This window comes from Lagopus leucura, unplaced genomic scaffold (genome assembly GCF_019238085.1).
Source record: "Lagopus leucura isolate 7727_CA_CO unplaced genomic scaffold, USGS_WTPT01 Super-Scaffold_100009, whole genome shotgun sequence".
In the NCBI taxonomy this organism is placed as follows: Eukaryota; Metazoa; Chordata; class Aves; order Galliformes; family Phasianidae; genus Lagopus; species Lagopus leucura.
Window position 1 is genome coordinate 10,369,000 of NW_024962266.1, and position 22,334 is coordinate 10,391,333.

Below are 22,334 nucleotides of genomic sequence, written 5' to 3' on the forward strand. Positions count from 1 at the left end.
ATATTTTTTTGAGGTAGACCCAAAGCAGAATATAGATTTGGGCATCTGACCTGAAGTGAGGTTCAGAATCTGAAATCAGCTTAGCTCTAAAGTGAACAGAGCCAAAGACCTGGATCTGAGCTCATTAAAATTTTGAAAAATTTGAAATTAAGAGCATTCATATTTTGCTTTTAATTTAAAACTCCTGATCATTCATTTCCACTCTGTTTTGACCAAGACATACACTGTGTCCTCAATATCAATGCATCTACATAGTGCCTGGCCTTTCTCAGATCGCTTCATCAGATGGGTGACCTCCTTGCACCTGAGCACAGCTGCCACTGTCAGAATTGAGCAGGTTATGAAGCATAGCTTTGAGATTTTTAGCTTTTACTTGAGTATATTTTTGAGTGTAGACCAGTAAAGCAATAGAGGTGCTCTAGATCTGGAATTGCCCCTTTCCTGTGTAAAAGATAAAGTTCTATCCGCAATCTCCAGAACTGTACTCTTTGTTTTCATAACCTTAAGAAAATACAGAATGTTTTTACTTACAGCTGGCTTCTTTGAATATACTTCACATATATCTAAATGCATCTTATTAACATACCTTCACTCCCAGGGGATATTCTAGTTCAGACTGGATGAATTTTTGGTATTTTCAACTGTTCATTGTCTTTTCCACATCCTTTTCTATAGATTCTTAAAATGTGAAGTTTCTGTTATTCTGATTTCTTGGTGGTTATTTCAAATGTTTTTGTTTGTTTTTTTCTTTTATTAAGTTATTCACCTCACCACTATATTAAGACCCTCCAGGGAGCAATTGATGATTTAGGCAAAGTGTTTTGTGTGTGAATTAGACTATTCTGCTCTGTATGAATTTTTGTGAAGTGTTTATTACCTCAGGATCTGACCACCTTCAAGTAGTATGTTAAGTAACCAAATCTGTCACAGGTTATTTGCTTTTTATATCATTTCCTCAGACTTGCAGTGAAATATTTTCCTTTGGTATTGTTCTCTGTTGTTATTTCTTAAATGTGAGATCTATTTATTTGTGCTACAGAGTGAAGGATGAAAGAACTGTGTCTTGCATTTGTATCAAAAGGCTGAGTTCTTTGTTCCCAGGGATGTTCGTCCCAAAGTCAATTCTGAAGTAAATAGGTGTTGCCTACTTTTCACAAGGCAGAGTTCTGAACTTTATTAAAATATTAATAATAATAATTACTACTGCTGCTGATACATCATTTGGCTGCTCAATAAGTCTTTTTAAGCATGCCATTTCACAATATTTTACTGATGAAACTTGAGAGAAAAAAGTCCAACTTGCAGTGTAACAACATTTCCTGGAATTTCAAATCTAATTTCTGTATTAGATAATGTGGTGAACATTACCCCTCTTTCTGAGGGCTAAGCTTTTTTTCTGTAGATATTTCTCATCTCTTGACTTCTGTAAGAAACCGCTAGTAATGGTTATCTTTTGTAAATGCAGTTATGCATGCCACTCCCCATATATTTGCTTTTGCATTATCTTGAGATGTGCAAACTTTGTTACTATCGTATATATATTTATGGGTAGTTATTGTCAAATATGTTATACTTAATGGTATACTTATAAAGAAAAGACAGATGAAAACTAGAAGCTAAAATGAATTTATTCTTTTCATGATACATTTTTTGTTTTACAGAGTTTTCAGGTAAAATGTAATGGAGGAACTAATCCATTCACAGCTCTCAGAGAATTGAGTCAGAATGGTTTGCATTTGTATCTGATAAAAACTGTTGGTCTCTCTCCATCCCCTGAATAGTGAATGCTGAGACTCTTCCTGCTCAGAAAGGCTTATTACTGCTAAATTGGCTTTTAAACCAACCTAATACAGGTCATAAAGTGTGGTAAATTGGCAGCTACTCTAACTGATGAAAAAAATAATTGCAATGTGAGGCAGGATAAGTTCTAAACTAATTTGTCCCTAGCACAAAATAGGTCTTATCTAACACAGAAAAACCTATGCTCAAGTAACCTTGAATTTTTGCCTTGAAGACAAAAAATCCCTGGAATTTTTAGTCAGGGAAGTGGCCACTCTCTAGAGCTAATGTAACCTGAGGAGCAAACTTCCTCGATTTCTTTCATCCCAGTCAGTAATTTACAGTGGCCAAATATTAATTGTAAATATGTAAACAATTCTAAGCAGCAAAATCTTGTTGAATACTCTTCACTAATTCTAGCGATAATGCATTTTGAAATGCCTTTTGGATTGTTTCATCATAAACTTCAGAATAAATTTCCTTTCTACAAGACATAGTGCTTTGCTCTAGGAGAAGCAATACTTTTAAAAACTGAGGTAAATATCTGATGCAGCTTATGGATACACCCTGAAGCAGAACATAATATTTGCATAAGAAATTACTGACTTATCACATAAATTTTCCTGTGTAATTTGCTAGCTTGCCTTCAAGGGGAATGTAAACCTGAAAGAGGGAGAAGTCAAATGTAAAAGAGCCATTTCTGCTCCAAAAGAGCAGTCTTATCTGAGGGATGTGTGTTGTATTCTGATAGGAAGGGGATTGTCTCTCAGGGATACATGGGGGGATACAAGGGGATACATGGAGAATTTTGTAGGGAACTGATGAGACTTCTTAGTTGAGATATTGAAGATGTATTTCCTGTATATCATGCTGAAAAAGTAGGGCATCTTTATATGTATTTACGCTTCTTTAAAATGTAATTACAACATCAAGGATATTAAGGAAGACAAAACTACTTCTAAAGCTGAATTGCTCATAACTAGCAATGGTTTATCAGACTAAGATACCATAATGTAATGTAAAAAGTGTTTTTTAAAGGAAGAAGAATTGGCATATATAAAGGGAAAATGTTTATTAATGACAGAGTCATCTACATAATTCAAGATGCAAACAGTAAAAAATAAAAGAAAAATGGTGGCTGGCTGGTGGTGAGCATGCACACAAATAGGTTACCTGTAGCTGAAAATAAAGCTCTACATTAATGCCAGCAACAAAAGAAAACTGCAGTGTGGGCTGGTAGAGCATGATGCCAGACATCACTGCTTTAAATATTTATTTTTTGAACAATGATTGTTGGTGGCCAAGAAAATTGGAAACGATCTTTCCATGCAGTATTTTTTATTAATCACAGGATTGGGGATTTTGAGAGCAACACAGCTGTGTGTGATTCTTGAATTGGAAATATGATACCTCTCCTTCATTTAACAGTCAAGGGTATTGGTGTGATAAGTTGTTGTCCATTCGAAATCACTAAAAAAGGACATTAAACTCAGTAGATTCTTGCCCATTTACCATCAGATATTTTTATCATTGATTCTCATCTACTTCTTTTTGTCAGTAAGCTACACACAGCACTACCTTAAATATCATTCTGCCAAGAGCATCTTCATCATGTCATCAAATTCATGACATGAATGGCTTGGAGGTGTTTTTCTAGAGAAGGACACAGATCAGCTGGGAAATAATTGAACCTCGAGGTTACAAAACACTAGGTGGAGGGGTTAGGATTTAATTTTGGAATTGTTACTTATTAAATTCAGTGAAGTAAAATCAAGCTACATCATTGATCCATTTCCCATCTGCAGTGTGTTTCTTCCCGTTTATTCAAATCATTGAAAATGAGGAAGTTGTTATTTCTATTGGATTGCCTGTAGTCATGCACTGGAGAAAACTTATTCAACAATCAGCATCTATCTTGAGGCTCTGATCTATTTGTAAAATGCAGACTGTTTTATTCTTGGTGTTTGTGGAGAATGCATAAAAGTTCAGAGTCTGAATGATCCCAGTGGAGTCAGGGAATCTACTACAACATAAGGTATAAATAACTATTGAAGTATCTTGAAATTGGTATTGCTTTTGTGCCTTATTGAAGTTGATGTTTGTACAGTTGTGAGGAAAATGCAGTGCTCAGTAAAGAGAGGATCTGTTGAATAACTGGAAAAGGTCTTTCTGGCCAGGCTTTTGAGAACCATGCTGTGCTGGTCTCTGCTGGAATCTGTATTTTGCGTACCTCACTATAGCCACATTTTCTGTCAATGCCAGAATTGTTGTATTCAGTCATCATTCATGGAAATATAAAATTTTTGTAGTGCCAAGTGGTGGAAAGACAATGACATCTGAATTTCTGCATTGCGTGATACATGCATATCCAAAACATATGGAAATGTCTGTGACTGCAGATGACTACCTCCAGCTCCTTTTAAAGTAAGCATTTGATCATTTGCACATCAGATGTCCTGCTAGTCTGTAATTCTGCAATATGGTGCAATGTAATTCTTTGTCATTAGGTTGGCCATGAAATCTCACTGCTAGCAATATATTATGAGACAACATGACCCACCAAACAACTAAAAGCCAACCCCACCTCATAGAACAAGATGGATAATGTGGTAACCAATAGCATTATCAAAACCAGTGTGATGGAATCAACCAAAGGTTTAGAAATACTGCACTGATTTAGCACATTCAATTTTACAAAAGTTAGCTATTCAGTTCAGGAGATGTTTAAGTGAATTGAAAACATAGCATTGCAGATGCCAGCTAATGTACCTTGCTCTTGGGATGAAGAGGAATGGCTACACAATCTGAAACAGCAGTACTATTCATTTGAAGGTTGAGATTCTAGTTCAAATGGAGTCGAAACCAACTCAGTCTGAAACAGCTTTGTTCCAGGCAGAATGTACGAGCAGAGATTACAGAGTCAGACTTGCAAAGATCACAGTGGTACTACTGCCATGTATACTTTGATGTATCAAAGCAGACCTCACATCTGGATGCCACGCCAAAGGTTTTTTGCTGTGTTTTGTTTCAGAAACTTCTTTTTTCTTTGCTGCAGGAGGTGGTAGCATTACTCATGTAGAAGGTGTATACAGCAGCTTTGTAGAGTACAGTATTTTCAAGCAGTAGAACAATATTCTGTCTGTTGTGGAATTCTGCCTTACTTGTGTTCGGGAGATATAAAGAATTAAGATCACGAAAAAAAATTCTGGCTTTCTGCATATCTACCTGACACTGCACCATTCCCTCAGGAATTCAACCTGTACTGGCAATTGGTAAACACAAAGCCAGATTTTGAAAAGTATACTGTTGGCTAACATGCAGATAAAAAGCCAGAGGGGACTCCTGGTATGCCTGGGCTCAAGCCCCAATGGAAACTTTGTTTGGACTAAGCTTTTGATTGTGATTTATCAAGAATTCCTTCAAAATAAGAAAAATCCAGAGCCTTAAATAATGTCACAAAGAAAAGAGATTAGCTGGTTTTCTCACAGTGCAGAGCTGTGAGCCAAGCCATCATTGGCACAGCTATGGGCTGTATCCATCAGCTGCCTTATCCTGGAAGAATGCTTTAATGTATTGACTGTTTATCTTTTCAACATCTGCTTCTTTCAATCTGGTCTCATCATCTCCATTTTGTTCTCTTCATTTCACCATGAAAGGATTATTGTAAATAAAAATCTTTTAAACACATCCTGTTCAGATTCAGTTATAACTCACCATTTCTGAAGTTTTAAAGCCTTTGTATTATTATCATCTCTACACTGATAACTGCTAGAGACCAGATATACAATGAAAACTACGCACTAGCAGAAAAGCCATAATGTTACAGTGGTGAAACCAGCAGGGTTGGTACAGATCATAAACCAGTTCCCCTTCTGTTTAAGTATAGTGATAGAACTATCAATCCCTTCCATTCAAGGCAGCAGAATTGGAGGCTGTTTTTTTTTCTCCTCTCAGAATTATATTGAGCACCCAGAATTTTTGCTGACTTTACCTGGAGCTACAATGCAGAGCAACCTTGGAAATCTAGTCCCTGTAGTTTTCTATGAAGTATTGTTCAGATTGCCCAGAGAGGTTTTGGATGCCCTCAGACTGGAAGCATTGAAGACTAAGCTAGATGGGACTTTCAGCAACTTTGTCTAGTGGGTGGTGCCCCTACCTGTAGCAGGTGGATTGGAGCTAGATCATCTTAAAGGTCTCTTCCAACCGAAACCATTCTATGATTAGAATAATTTTGAGTTCAAATGCCTTATCTGGGCCAAAAATGTTGATGAAGTGCTCTGTTAATGTTGATTACATACCCTGAAAAGACATTGTAGTTGGCTCACAGATACTAGGCATCTGAAATATTCCTATAGAACTACTGAAAATTTTGGGGAGTGGAAGTCAGTCTGGAGATATTCAAGGTTGTGTGAATGTGAGTTCTGTAGATACAAGAAGTTTCATGAAGTGTTGTTTCTGGAGCAAATGGAGGAACATCAGTAGTAAGCAAACTAATTTCCATCCTTTTTGTTATAGTATCAGATGCACACAAATTTGGCACAGATTCCCAGACTTCAGCTGGTGTTCAAATTATTTCTTTACCACGTCCTTTGAAACAGAATAAAACAGTAAAATATTGCTCAAAATCAAGAGTTGTTAGTGCCTTTCAGGATTTAATGATTTATCACTTGATGGCAAAAAATCACTGTGAATGTTTTTATGTCTATTTGACAGCAGAACTGAGCTCTGATTGTGACTCTTCACTTAAATGAGATATATTTATTCTGTTTTGCCTTGCGTGTATGTTTGTTTGTTTTACCTGGCTTGGATTTTCTCTGACTGTGCTTCTTGGGCTGAAGGAGGGAAATTAGTGAAACTTTTTATGCCCATTAAGGAGAGATGTCAAAAAAAAAAAAGAAAAAAAAAAAGGATAACAGTTCTGTGGGGTTTTTTTTGTTGTTTGGTTGGTTTGGGTTTGATCGTTTGTTTGATTTTAAATGTAGAGTTTTTAGTTTTGTAGTCTTCAAAGTTTGTTTTGTCTAAATCATTGGTCAAAGTAGATCAGTGAGACTCCACAGGAAACCTTGCTTGGTTTGTGCAAAGCTAAATTTTATCACTTTTATCTACAAGAGAACTGTCTTTGCTGACACGGGCCTTGTACATCATCTTCAGTGCCAAAGCGGAAAAAGGACTGTGGCTATCGCACTCAATCTGTCTATCATCATGTTTTTTATTTCCTGACTTTGTTCGTCTCTCTTTACTTCTGATCTACAGCCTGGTTTCAAATTTTTGTGACGCTGAATAAATCCAGAAATAGGGTGTTTTTTTTCTGTACTGTTAATAACCTGTGCAGGTTATTCAAATGATTTTTGTGCACTTCTGCAAAGCTTTTTAACAAATAATTTTTTCATTAAAATATTTATATCTTTCTCTAGACAAGAAAGAAGATCTGAGATCTTTTGGTAGTTAGTTTTTGTTGTTTGTTTGTTTGTTTGGAAACATTTATTTATTCAAACTGTTTTATTTCAAGTACATGTCAGCATTCTCCACAGATTATTAACAGTGAATCCATTCCTCCAAAGTTAACACTGATTCAGTGATAATCTTTAGACCAGAAGCATTCTTCTTTGTACTGAAAAATTAAGCTAGAAAAGCTCTTAGGCTCACTGGAAAATCGAGTTGATTAATTGCAATGTGCTTATTGCAACATCTGCCCTTGATAACTGGGCTGTAAAGTGATGCCTTCTTCATGCAGAGATTGCATCTGGATATGCTGATGCCATCTACTCCACTGTCCAATAAAATTTTTTTTCAAATCGAACCACGTTATTCTTGAATTGTTTCTAACTGCAGTATGATCACTGCTTTGCATCCACAGGTTGAGAGATCACTGTAGTACTTGAAATATTACAAAATACTTGCTTTCTCCTAGGGACCTGCACTTTCCATACAAGTGAAGCCGCTAATAAATTGGCATAATATACATGCTTTTTGATCCAGATCTCTTAAACAAACAAACAAACAAACAAACAAACAAAAAACCCTGCAAATTATGGAGAGCTAATTCTGAGTGAAATCTCTAGACTACACCCATTTTTGCTCATTCTAAATTGATTTGGCTATTCACGGTGTCCTTATGGTATGCAGTTGTCTTATGATCTACTTCATATCTAGACTGGTTTACTGTAGCTAAGAGTAGTTGCAAACATCCTAATGGCTGTATGCAGCATAGTAAGGGAACAGGAATATCAGAAATATGTTTTGCAGGGCTATCTAGAATATAGGATAGCCACTTCAGTCCTTCCGTAAGCCAGAGTGCATTTCTAACTTCTCTCAGATAGGAACAGATAAAACAACTCTTTACCTCATTACCAGCACAAAACTGTCCTCTGTGTAAAGACAGACCTTTTGAGCGAGCTTCTAAAAAGACTTACACTCCATTTTTTACCCTAAATTTGGCTTATTTCATTTAAGTCCACCTATATCTATTATTTCCATAGCATTTGCACACCTCTAGCAATTATAGCAGTCCAGAAGTGAGATATTGAGAACATTTAAAATGCATTTTCTGTTAGAAATTGCATCCTGCTCATGGATAGCAAAGTATGCTGATTTGTTTGGTGAGCCATTAGAGGTCTCCGATTATACAATCAAGAAAGTCTCTATGAAGAATTGTCACAGATATTTACTGATTATATAAGGCAGTGCATCATTCTAATATTCACTGTAGCCTAAAATACAAGAAAGGTATTTTTCCACCAATTTATTTGTGTATCTGACCATGTAAAGTAATGGAGTCTTGCCACATGTCTGGCATTCAAAATTTTGCTCAGAATGGTTAAAATAAGTCTATCACCTGAAAATTATGTGAAATGAAGCAGAGCTGAAGTTATGCGAACTGGATGCTACAGTTACAGAATTATGATGTCGAGTAGACAAGAGAGAAGTGTTCTAAAGAACTTAAAATCATTTTCTCTGGAAACTTCCATTTTTCAAGATGACCCTGTGTGCAATGGCAGATACACTGTAAAAAGCAACACATGGGTTTCCCCTACCCGGAAGCCGAATAGCAAAGATTTTCTTTTTGGTTTAATTACTTGGACATTTTCTAGCATAGGAACTATAATGAAAGGAAAGAAGGCAAAGAAAAAAAGAATTATCTGAAAGGAATATGATTTAAAAAGATGGCTTTCCAATTTTTAAAGTGGAATTGGGTAATGAAAACAAAGCAGATGTATAAATTCAGATTTGAATTGTAATGTGAAACCAAACTACATTTCTGAACACAAAAATAAGACATTCCTCTGTGAAATTCATTTTACAAAGAACTCAAATTTTAATTCTTACTTACTCATGTGCTCTAAAATCTCTAGGACATTTTGCAGTTTGCATTTTGCAATAATCATGTACAACAGCAATCTCTGCCCTTTGCAGGCATGGAAGCAAGAAAAATAATTAGAATATGGCAATTTTGCTTTCTTTTTAAATAAGAGCTTATCCAAACGTGCTAGACGAATCCTATCTAAACAAGATAAAAATCCTAATCTATTTTAACCTGATGAAAATAAATGAAATGTTTTGGGTTTAAATCATCTATTTCAAAAATATTAAGACACAATATACAGAAATAATAATTTTGCATTCATTTTATTTGTTGTTACATTTTTCAATATTTTTGTCAAAAATTCTCAAAGCACTCTGCAGACATTTCACCTTTGCCATAGATGAAATGTTTTCTCATTAACCTAAGTAGACTGTGAGGGAGAGTGTGGCCCTTCTAGAAAATCCTAGAGGAAGTTTGACTCATCTGGGTCAATAGGCAGGAACCTCTGCATTTGCAGTTTAAAATCTCCAGAAAAATTTAGAAACAACTGATGATTGTTCTAAAGAGGATATATGAAACTGCTTCCTGGTGATTTTTCAAGATCTATCTGTACACTCTTATTATTTTTTTGAATAATAGACAAAATTAATTTGTCTGCCAAAGCTACTAATGTAGCTTCATCTTTAACTGTACCTAATTCTCCTCAAGATGAATGAAAGCAGCCTATTAATGCCTTTACGAAGTGAAATCAAAGAGTATTCTCTAAAATTTGAAGTGAGGACTCAGAGTCGTTTCTCTATGCTGTTAGACTTCCATATTTTCTAATTGCTGATGGTAGAGCAGTATATGTGTGTTTTCAGTAGAAGCAAAATCACCAAAAAATTCTCAGAACTCTGCAGTCATGTCTGTGATGTTTGCTTTCCGTCATTTCCTTTTATATTATTTTTGTTACTTATATATGGTTTGTTTACAGGAAGAGAAATAGCCATAGATTCTTACTAGAATCTAGCAATTACTTAAGATCAAAAACAATGACATGATCAGAGATCTAGGCCATTTATCAGAAGTAGAATTTTTAGGATATTTACTGAAATATGCCTCTAGCTGGCACTGCAAAAAGCCATTAAGTAATGAAAGCACTTCATCTGTTCTTTGAGCTAAATTTGCTTTTGTTAGCATCTTGGATGCAAAGCAGGAATATGGACATGATCAGGACACCTGCCCTGGGCTATTGCCCTAAACGAGGGTGCTGCACAGAGCAGCTGTCCAACAGCAGATCTCATCCCCTTCTGGATTGTACCTTCCCCAACTTGCTGAGCCATGAACAGGGCAAGGAGCTTTGCAGGTCACAGGATAAGTGCTGCTTTGAAGAGGTTCTCTGCTGCCTCAGAAACATGTGGCTGTGCAAGGAAGTGTTCTCCCTTTTTTTCTTCTTTTGAGCAGTATTGTTTTCAACCTGAATCAGTTTCTCAGATGAAGATGACAAAGCAGCTTACAGTGTGATACTGCAAACGCATTATATAAGCAATGCAGATGCATAAAAGAATAGTTTGATGGTAAAGACTTTCTGCTTTTAAACACCGTTGAATGCATGAAGATCTACTATGCCAGTAATCTAGTGTCAAATAGTTTCAGATTCTATAAATTAGCTTCTGTTTCATTATAATGAAGTTTTCTTGCGATTGTTGTACACAATTCTGGCACATTAATTCTGGATTAGGCTGGTAGCCAGTGTTAGTTGTGCTGTCGTTCTTGAAAATACTATTTTCTGCTGTCTTTATGAAGATTAACATGGTATAATGACAATCCAGAGAGGTAGAAGTAAATCTAGACATATTAGTACCCTGTGTAAATGCTGTCATTTATCCATGCAAACATAATTATTAGAAGAATTCTTCTGGAGAAGAATTTAATTTTTATTTTAAAATAGCTTTCCAAATTCCAACAGTAATTTCATTTTCACATAAGACAAGATGCACAGAGACAAACCTTTGCTCATACTAGTATTACCTAGCAAGAGTATACAATTTTCTTGTCAATGTATTAGAATTGGCTTACGATGCAGCTGAGAGTTTAATCGTGGGCTACGTTAGCATTCTACAATTCCATTATGAATCCCACTTGTTATTTCTTCCCATTGTTTTGTGTTTTTGGGGTGTTTTTGTTGTTGTCATTGTTGTTGTGGAGTTTTGTTTGTTTTTGTTTTGTTTTTTGTTTTTTGCATATATTATTTTAAGGAATAAGTGCAAATTGTTGCTATCTAACAAAAGCAACTGTTGAGATCTTTCTGAAATGTAAGTATAGGTCACAGTAGCCCATACTTGCCATAATCTGCTTAATATCAAGTGTCATGTAAATCTGCATTGCTTTACAACATACTGTTTTCATGTAGTATATCTTCAAGCCTAGACTGAAACCTAAAATGTGATTAGTATAATTTTCTGAGTTAACAAAATTCATGAAGAGACCACAACAGCCATAAAGGCTTCATAACTTCTGAATGAAATCCCGAGATTAAAATATTTTGGTTCAAATTCACACAAAGTAATTCCAAGCAGTCCTACCGTGCTACACAAGTTTCAACCTTGCAGTCTGAGCAAGCCAAAAAAGCCTTGCATTTGCATGTAAGAAATGTAGTTTAGGAATCATCCTTTATGACCAAACTATTGAATGTGAAGATGGAGAAACCTACTTGGTGTTACCATAGGTGAGCTTTCAGGAACACACAACATTGAGTAAGCTTTCTTGGAACTGCTTGCAGCTCAAAGACCTTGAAAAGCCAGTGTTTTTTTCCTCACAAACCACAATGAACATCAGAGTTGGCATTCAATTGTCACAACATCAGAGCAGCTATTTGAAGTAGAAAGCTAAAGATAATTACGAGGTTATGACGCTTCTTTCTTATCTGAGATGACTGTGTATTGATTAATATTTCAGAAATCTTATTTTCTTAGGAAATTTCATAGCAAAACATGAAACATGTTCAATGATGTATTTAGAAATGTCATTGATGTTGCAAGTCCAAGTTAAAGACATAATGGGATTTTCATCTCATAGTCAAAAACAGTTGTTCATAAATACAGATGATCTTTACCTCCAGGCTTCAGATGTGTCAGAAAAATATTTGATTTCTGTAGGATAGATATCTTAAATATATGTATCTGGGTTTGCTGCAGATCTTAATATTTGTGATTATCTTATTACAGCAGTGTGGCTAAAAAGCTGGGTAGGTGCTGACAGCGTTTCTGGCATGTCTGCCTAATAGATTTTGCTCTTCTACTTTTGCCTGGAAGACCAACCAGTTATAGTATATAGTGTGGTGTCATAAACTCCTGGAGGTGAGAGTACGTGTTACACACTGCTGGAGAGTGTGAAATCCACACTATCCAGTACTAATTGCTATCTGTTTATTTTAAATTTCCTGGTTCATAAAAACCAACTTCCATTCTTGAATAATTTACACTGTATTTCATTCTGCTTGTGGTTGCCTGTGGTCATCCAGATTTCCAACCGTCTGGTCTTGTATCAAATGAAAACGCAGGGGGAAATATTTAAGAAGTACCAGTGCAGCTAGGTGACTCTGCTATTCCTTTACTTGAATTTTTCTTTTCTTTGTACTTGCCAGCTAGAAAAATGAGAGAATACCTCATTATTAAACCATACAGTATATCAGTTCCCTAAAGGATTCTGGCATTCTTATTTGACGCTAAGACTTATATTCATAGACAACGCACTCAATCATTTTCCTTTTTGATTAATTTCTTATTCTTCCTTTCCATTAGTTTCTGAGAATAAATCAGCAACATATCAATATTCCTTTGGCTACATGGCAAAATATGGATATTTCTCCAAACTTATTTTTTGTTATTCCTCTAATAGCTGCTTAAAGGTTTATGAGAAAAAATAAAACCTACCGTAGGGATAATCTCAAAGATGGCAAGCAGCTTTTGCCAAATGGTTCGCAGCAGCCGTGCAATTACCTTATCACTTTATTTCTCCAAAGGGAAACACTCTTTTCTCATCCTTTTGCTGCAGAATTTGTGAAACTCTTAAAAAAAAAAAAAAAAAAAAAAAAAACCTTTCTATTTTAAAGGTCTGATTTAACATGAAAATTATATGCATTGTAAATGTTTTCTCTGCAATTTACTTGTCATAAATGTCTATTGTACTCAAAACCTCTACAGGGAGTTGGTTATATTTATACTGCATGTACTTACAAATTTGTTAAAAAAAAAAAAGACACAATGACAATAAGAATAGAAATATTTTGACTAGTTAAAAAACCCTGGATACAAAGATTGATTTCAGCTCAAATGCAACTGTCCATGGTTTGTGTTTAAACTGGACTTTATAGTAGGAATTAGGTACATGCTATCGTACTTTTATAATCAGGAAATCACCAAACTGAATACAAATATTGTGTAGGATTGTCAAAAGATATCCAAAGCACTTGCACACAAAAATATTGCAAGAAATAATGCAGAGGGCTCAAATCACTGCTATCTTTGTGCTAATTTTATTCTGATGCAATGCTCTGATTTTTGTGGGAAAAAAAAGTAGTCCAAAAAATGCTTCTGTAGTCCAAGCTGTGGTCTAGTTTGAATCCTACAGGCAGAGAGAGTTCTTTGGAAAGCCCTTTTTGGCTTCCATGAGGAAAGGACCTTATTGGCTGATGGCTCCACAGAAAAAAAGTGAAAGAACTCAATTTTCACCAAAAGTAGCCTTAATCAGGCACTCAGCCCCCATCAGCACTCGGTTATTAGAGTTATTCACTGGAAAGGCAGCAGGATTTGAGGTGGAATAGTTGTTTCAAGCTCTCACATGACTGAGATACAAATACTTTAATTCTCATAGGGAAAATGCTTCCATTGGAAAGTCTTGTGCAACAGTTTGTATTTCACAGTCTTCAATTATCGTTTAAAAACTATTAGCTGGTTGATTTTATTTAAATACAGTTGCTCATAGTGGACTGTATTCCTGTGTATTTGGCCACTGTGTGTGACAGAGGGGTGTTTGTGTGTGCTCCTATGAGGATGCAGCATGATCTCTGTTATGCATGCCTTCAAAATGCTGGACGTCTTGGGAGCATTCACAGATGTGGGAGAAACCAAAGGCACACAAATGCAGTTCAGAAGTGTTCTTTATTACTTGATTAGGACTGTTTGGGTATTTATTCATGAAGAAAAAAAAAATGCCAGAATCTGTTCACTAAAACTAATCCTTTTCCTTCAGAAATCTGCCTTCTTGGAGGAGTTTTAATAAATTGTTTCAAATTCATAAACTATATCTAATTTGGATGAAATGTTTTCTAAATGGAAGTGTACCAAGATGTTTAAGCTTAGACTAACTTTCATTGAAAAGCATAAAATAATGACGCTACTTACATTTAAAATGCTGGAATTTAAACAATGTTTTGAAACAATAAACAAAATCCTTTTATGTTTAATGAGAAATTTTTCCTGATCTTTCAGTTAGGGATGATTTTGGGATCTTAGCCTGCTCAGGCTTTTTGGAGCTGTGGATTTCCTCTTTATGTGTGACAACACGTAGAGATGGAAAACCTTTTCCTGTCAGGCCTTGCATACTGTATGTTATGGACAGAAGGGAAAGTGAGCCCTGAGATTCTATCCCCTGCCTGCAAGCAAATAAGTGTTGTCAGATGGTCTTCCTCAACAATTTTATTGAAAGAAAGTTGTCCTCATTAAAGCTTTAGCTATGCAAGGACCGCAATAGTGACAGAGTTGTTCAAGAAGTCACTGACAGATCCAGAAAATAAAATCAAATATTTTTGTTATATACGAATGATCATGGTATCTCTGGTGAGTGACTGTGATGTATTGAAACAATCATAAACCATCAAATGAATCAGTGCATCAAAAAATAGCAAGCTTTGGCATGACAAGAGCAATTCATTCTAGAGCATTCTCTTCGTAATTTTGTCAGTTATCCTAGTAAACCTCAAAATGTGTAGTCTTACCATCAACTGAATGTCCTGCTGGCATCGAGCTTTGGTTCCCTGCTGAAACGCAGGCTGGTGGCACAGGGCTGCCCTCTGATTTTACATCTTAGCAACTGAAGCTGCTGCCAAGCCAATTTTTTACTGAGTACCAGTCCCAAGAGACCTAGGAGCTGTGTAAGGCATGGAAGGAATATCACTGCTATCTTGATAGCCATGGAGCGTCTTTGTTAGCCTCTGTACGTTTGTTAACAGTGAAACAGCTGAGCTGGCAGTGGGTCTGCTTGTGTTCCTGCCTGCTGAGACAGGCTTCCCTGGAACAGCACACGGATCTAACAAACTGCAGTAGCGTTGCTCCTGTGCAGATTCTGTGCAATAAAATCAGAATGCGCAGTGCTGTATGGCAGGCTCATGGCTGAGTGTCACTGAGGAGCCCAAATTAAATCATACCTCCAGAAGTTGCAGTTCCCCAGGTACCAATATGAAAATAATCCAGCTCTAAAGATAAATTTTCCCCACACCTCAAAAGCAGAGTACATCAAATTTTGCAAGAAGGAAAAAAAACAGTAGCTGTAGGGATGGTTTCAGCAATTTTAGTGTGTGTAGAGGAAACCTGGGGCTATTAGCATATTTTTTACCTTTTTGACAGCAAGTAATGTTCTGTGGCAGACAAATCTACAGGAAATAAAATTTTATGATGTGATGTAGCCATACTGGTTATATATCTGTACAGTGCTGGCAGACTATCAAAAGACGCACACTTCGAACATTTTTGAATGTGACTTGAAAGCAGCTTGACTTCTGTAATCATAAACACTGACAAGTATGCTCTGCGTGCTCACACCAGATGATGTCTCTTTTCATATTAGAGTGATGGTGGTGTACAACTCATCCAGCAAGTTCAAGGGGAACTCTAAGGAGAATGAATTGTTTCTGTCTCACCTAAATGTTGATTACCAACCAGTTGGACTAAAACAGGAACGTCATGCATAGCACTGTAATTCCTCCATTTTCTATCTTGTTACGTTACTTTTAGAATACCTATAAATACTGCTGATAACCCTTTCTTTTCCTTTGTAAGTGTTCTAGCAATCTAGAGCCAAAGCTTCTTTCCATTTGTCCTAGAATAATCCCCGATGGATGGTACTGCTAATGTAAAAGTGAGGACAGCTAATTGCAGACATAAGTCTTTCTTTATGTGTGTACATGTATGAGTATTTACAAGAAAAATTCTGACCAGTCTATACTTAATTTTAAATCTTTTTCTTACTCTCCCCAAGTTAATAATGTTAAATAGATATAGATCAGTTGTAAGCATAAGTTTCAAAAATACCTCTCTCTTCAAGCTGCTGTTTCTACCTACTAGAAATGATGCAAGTGATTTCTGTCCACATTGAAAATCAGAGTAATTTGTGATGTCATTCCCTTTCTCTCTGTGCATAGGTAGTAAAACCAAGCTGAAATTGCCTTTCAAGAATGAGTTTCGGTGGAAGAATCAAAATCAAGCCTGCCAGTGTGAGGAAATCCAATTGTGTTGTCAAGTACTTTTCTTTCATGAGAAAGGCTACACGTCATCTATAAACATGGAAGTGCAAGCAAGTAATCTAATCTAATCTAATCTAAGTGATCTAATATAAGGAAGGTATGTTCTGCTTTCTGCTATCATCCTGAAAGAATGATTCAAAAAGGTGATTCTTTCTTCTTTTTTTCCATTATTTTACTGTGGCCCAGATTCCCTGTACTGGTCAGTAAGATAGGAACGTAATGTGCAATTTGTTGGAGGCTTTCTTTTCTTCATGCTAGCAATGAAGCTCAGTGCAGGACTGACTCCCAGAATGCAGACAGAGCTGCCTGGTTTTGAAGGTTCATAATTCAGTCAATCTGACTTCAGTTCTCTGCTCAGCGATCTTCGCCGCATCTGAGGAACCACAGGCAAACCTGGCACTTGAAGTGTGTATGGGGAGGGCATGAATCTTTAGGATTTTTTTTTTACAGTGTATTTAAAACACGGGACTTGGGTGTGTAAAAGCTCGACTTCTTGCCTGTCATTGTTAGTTCCTGCTTTTCCAGATAGCACCTCTTCCATTGCACCTTGCCTCTGTTGAGGCATCAGATCTTCACAGCAGCAGTGCAGCCGATGGGATCGGTAGCTGACTTGTAGCCAGACAAGTATATCTGCACATATGCCTTGGAAACTTGCGGGGCAGCACTGTAGAGATGCTGTCAGTCTGCAGAGAGGCAAACTGGCATGCAGAGCGGGCAGCCAGCTCCTAGAGTGGGGCTTTGCTTGGAGCATGGTACGCTGTCTCTTGAGAGTTAAAACAGATGCCAAGTGGAGGATTCTGTCTCCCTCTGCGTGCTGTGCCACTAGGGGCACAGGCTGGGTGTGCAGGCTGATGTGGCTTATGGGAGTAGAGCCCACCCCGTGACAAACGTAATCCCTGATGTGAGTCTTAGGGGAGGACTTGCTTTCGTTCCTAACCAGGAAATATATCTCCCACCAATACTGAAGCAGATCAGCTAAAGAAATAAAGTGTTTTTTTAGAGAGGAATACACAGAGTGTAGCAAGACATTCAGCATACCAATTTTCAGCAGGCTTTCTGCAAAATTAAATAAAATAAGCAGGTGCTCCTTTAGAAATGTAGTGTTTTTTGGTTTTTTTTTTTTTTTTTTTTTTTTTTGCTGAGGGCTGTTTCAGTATACAATGCTAATACTGCCATGCCAGATTTTACACAACAGCTGCCACTGATGCTGGCTGCTATGAAAAAAAAAACCTCCTGAAGTGATCTGTTCTATAAGCTTCTCAGTTTAAACCATAGCTGTACCTCATGGCTGTGATTTACCTGTGGAAGCTTAGCATTAGCTTGGTCAGGAATGCTGTGCTTAGCCTTTGCTCAAAGTCGAGTTAAAATCTACAATGGAAAATTTTGTGCAGTGAAATGCATTAGTATTCCATAGAAGTCAGAATACACCTATACACTGACCTCTATTTTGAATCAATTTTACAGCTTTAAATGATTAAGGCTTGAAATAAATGATTGAATATGCCTTGTGAGAATATGTGCAGTGAATAAAAAGATGACAGATACTTCATTTTCTGCTGAGACCTGGAGAAGACTCATGTTAAAAAAATTAGCAGAGTGATGATGGGGTAGTAATCTGAATTTTCATTTTCAATTAACAGAGGGATTTGCTTAACCACGATTTTCCTGGGATGTTTAGAATCTTTCTTAACATAGTATTGCTTTTTGAGCCCTACTGTCCTCTCCTTTTAACTTTATGAAGTTATATGTCTATGCTGGAGCTGTCCACTGATAGAAAGAAACTTATAACAGATGTTCCCAGCTGAAAAGAGGCTGCATTGATTTCCCTATGGCTGGCTGTTAAACTGTAAAATCATTTCAGGCACTTGACCTGTGATTTGAGAAGACTTAGGAACGGATCTGAAATCTTTAGGAGTGCTATTAGATAATATATAATACATGTGTGGCAAAAAGAGACAGTAGCATCCACTCAGATCTAGCTTTTAGGCCCAGTATTTAAGTATGTATTTCTTGAGAGGCTCCAGTGTACTCTATAATTAATGTATTCAGTAATTTATCACCAAAACCTGTGGGAAATAATGCCCTTTAACAGCAGATAGAAAGATCACCTTTTTAAAATTCACTGAGCAGAACCTATGCAGACCGGTGTCTCCTCCCTCCTTTCGGACCTGAAGGTACTTCCACTTTTTGTTTTATTAAAGTTCTTATTTGTCTGGACATTAATGTTATTGAGCACGTTGTTGGAAATCATGGGACTGATCTTGCACTTCTGTCAGTGAAGCTGACCCAGCAGTGTCAAACCTTATGTACGTTTATTTCCTGGACAGACAGAAGAGGCAATTTCAAACAAAATAGGCAGACAGAAATTTCCTTTTGGAGAAGAGTTCTCAAAATAAAGTGTTGTTTGCTAGCAGAACATTTCTTTATACTTTCTGCACAATTAGCACTCTAGCTAGAAGTCATCTTTATAAACCTTGTATTGCTTCAGGAAAGGGCCTTTCTGTGATTTTGCTGCTAGGGATTCAGATCAGCACAAGACATTGAAGAAAGATTGTTCCCGTGGAAAATGGATCCCCCTCGGCCTTGGCACCATGCTAGCAAAAAACATAGCATGTCCACAGGCCTTTGGTACTGGCATGCACCCCCAGCTGTGCTGTGCTTTCCAACCTGCAGCAGGGCAGCTGGGACAACAGCAAGCTTTGTGTTTTTCATCAGAGTAATATGCAGAAATTTTGGAGGTATATATGCAGAAGCCTAGAGGAGTAGGGCCACCACTAAGAGAAAGCAAAATTGTCTGATGTATGCACTGTGCTATACTCTTAAATTCAATACTAAAGTTCCTTACTAATACTGTAATCAAATATTACACAGATGAAGCATGTTCCTTTCTGTGCTATAGTAGATATTTTGTGCAAAGCACTATCAATACAAGCAAATTAAGCCTAATAAATGAAATCACTTCATATTAGTAATTTTCAAAAGACTTTGTCTGTTCCCATAAAAGTAAATCCTATATCTTACCCACTTAAACTGCCATTGGTACTAAGCCTTCCCTATATAATGGTAGCTGCTCATTTATCTTGCACAAGTGATAGTCTTTTTTAGCTGACCTGTGGTGTGACTTTAGCTGAATAGAATGCAAAACAGGAGCTGATAGAGAACATTTTTACATCTGAAGGTCATAAATATTGAACAAAATCCCTGTCAGGCTTGTAAAGATGCGTCACGCCTCTTTTGGTTTTGCAGTCTGTCTTTAAAAAGCAAAGGTCTAGCAAGAGTATTGGAGTATATATAGAATATTTCTTCACACATCTAAAGGAATGCAGACCCGCTTCTAGAAATTTATAAATTTGTAATAAACACAAACACTATGAGCTTCAAAATGCTACATTAATGCAGTGCTAGCACTTTAATATAAGGCACTCAAAAATCGGAATATTTTAGAAGGTTAGGCAGTTCTAAGTGTAATGTGTCTATGCTGCATATCCCACATTACATATGGCATATTTTAATAGTAAAAATGTATTAAAGCTTACATTTAAAAACCACTTTCTTGTTCGATATGTGAAGCTTATGGTAATGAAGAGTGTGAGACAAAGTCAGACTTGAAGGTGATCTCTTCAGTGGTTAGGAATTTTCAAACTCAAGTTTCACATGTCCTTTTTGGCTGTCAGATTTTTCATTTAAACACGCATCAAGTAAGGTAGTTGAAATAAACAGTTTTCTCATAGTTAATCAGTTTGCTATTTAAATAACATCAGTACCTCTGAACTACAATGGTGTGGTTTTTGGTTTTTGTTTTTGTTTTTTTTTTTAAAGGAGAGATTGATATACCTGACTTGAATTTAACTACAAATTTAAAAAAAAAAAGAAAGAAAGAAAGAAAAAAAAAAAAAAAAAAAAACCAAAAACAGATTTTTGAAAGTGCCCACTACCTTTTAAGACGATTATCCATAACCCGTGAAGCAAATTTTGGGAAAAGAAATGGCTGTGGGATGCTTCATACTCTTTTTTTGAGTCCAACATTGAAAATTCTGTGTCAAATTGATCTGATGAGAGGCTTGGAATGGATGTTATTTTGATTTCAGACTTTGTTTCATGGGTGCTTCAATATTATTAGTTCATAATGTGCTATCTGGCATTACTAAAATTTTCACGTATCTTAATGTCTCCCTGTTTGGATACACATAAAGCAGCATCAGTGGATGTTTCAGATTAATATTACAGCGCCATTTTGATGAGATGTGCATCAGAAATTTCATGACCCTCCCGTGGTCTTCTAAAGAATGTTCTTGGGTGGCTAACCTTGACACCTACTTTTAGGAATCTGACATCAACTGGAGGTCTGAGCCCGAACTTGTCATTCTTTCACTGAATCAGCATGGCTTCTCACTCTGGCTCTGCTTGTCAGTTATCTGGGAGAGTATGGATATGGATGGGACCTGAAAATGGACGTTTCATCTCCTTGGATCCCATGTGCCACCACCAGGGTTGGTACACACAGCCCTCCAGCCACTTCCCGTGACTCCACAGATTACAAGACTTCAGCAGGGAACAGGGTACTCCTGCCACACAACTCACCCTCAGGCTTAATGATTTGTGTCCTCACTAAGTCACTTCCACGTTTCTTATTATCTATGAATATAACTAGTATCTCCATGGGAGGCTGAGCTCAACCTGTTCTCATTTACCATTTACTGGATTGCCTAAATTGAGCATACTGATCTCAGTTGTTATATAATGAAAAGTGGAAAAAATGACACTGTTGAATTCCTAACTTGTTCAACTACTAAATAGTTTTCCCTTTTTCCATTTTTTTTTTTTTTTTTGGCTTTAAGCTAAAGATCTCAGTAGAAGAGACATTAATCTGTAATTTCTTGTTTGTGTGTTTTTAAATTGTTCTTAGAACATAAACTATCATGTAGCATGTGGATGTTCAAAAACAGTTCCTAAGAATGATCTGTAGACTAACACTGGTTAATTTTTTTAAGTAGAGTCACGCAGAATCGTTGATGTTTTAAAAAAATATTTGTGTGTTAGGAGTAATAACATTACACTGCCTTCTTTGTTGATGGCAATGGTTGCAGAGAGTCTATTCTAGATAGAAAATAATCCCATACATATTCTGAATCTAAATAAGATATGGCAGTCTTTATTGTGCAGGTGCATGTCTTTCACCCATCTGCACAGATAAAGCAAAATGATGCTTCATGAGTGTTTCTTGCTCTGCCTGTCGGATTAGGAGCACACTGTCAGAATCAGACTACAATTTGTATTCTTGAAACGAGGTAGCCACTTTGCAGTTTGTGTTACAACAGAGTAGTTGTAGGAATTTAACAGTCTCAAAAAATAATCCTCCTTTGTTTAAGATGTGCTCCATTTTGGCCTCAGCCTGCTTGCCTGCTAGCATTTTCCTGCTGGGGATGCTGGTTGCTCTTATTTCAGAATTAACAGCCTTTTAGCCAAAAATGGCCTTTCTCGCTGTTGAGGGTTCAGTGGGAAATAAATGATGGAAACAAAATGGAACAGAAATAAAAAGCAGATGGGGAGGGAGAACAGCTTTTCTTTTCTTTTTTTTTTTTTCCTATCAGAACTAAATTCAACAGGATAAACAGATTATATATTTATAAATTAAGACATGTTTTTCTAAACAGTGAGCAGCATTCTTGGATTTGATATTCTGCGTCAGTCTGTTTCTCACTGAAATTGCTTTTTTCTTCACCACACTTGTTGTTGGAAGTCATGCAAACC

The 22,334-nt window shown here is 36.6% G+C and overlaps 1 long non-coding RNA gene across 1 annotated transcript in view; it reads left to right on the forward strand.

Moving 5' to 3' along the window:
• The window catches only part of LOC122181523, a 139,494-nt gene extending 123,549 nt beyond the window's left edge, over positions 1-15,945 (forward strand). Inside the window, exon 3 of the long non-coding RNA XR_006179462.1 lies at positions 15,908-15,945. This is a non-coding gene — a long non-coding RNA (uncharacterized LOC122181523). The remainder of the gene's footprint in view (positions 1-15,907) is intronic.
• The last annotated feature ends 6,389 nt before the right edge of the window (positions 15,946-22,334 follow it).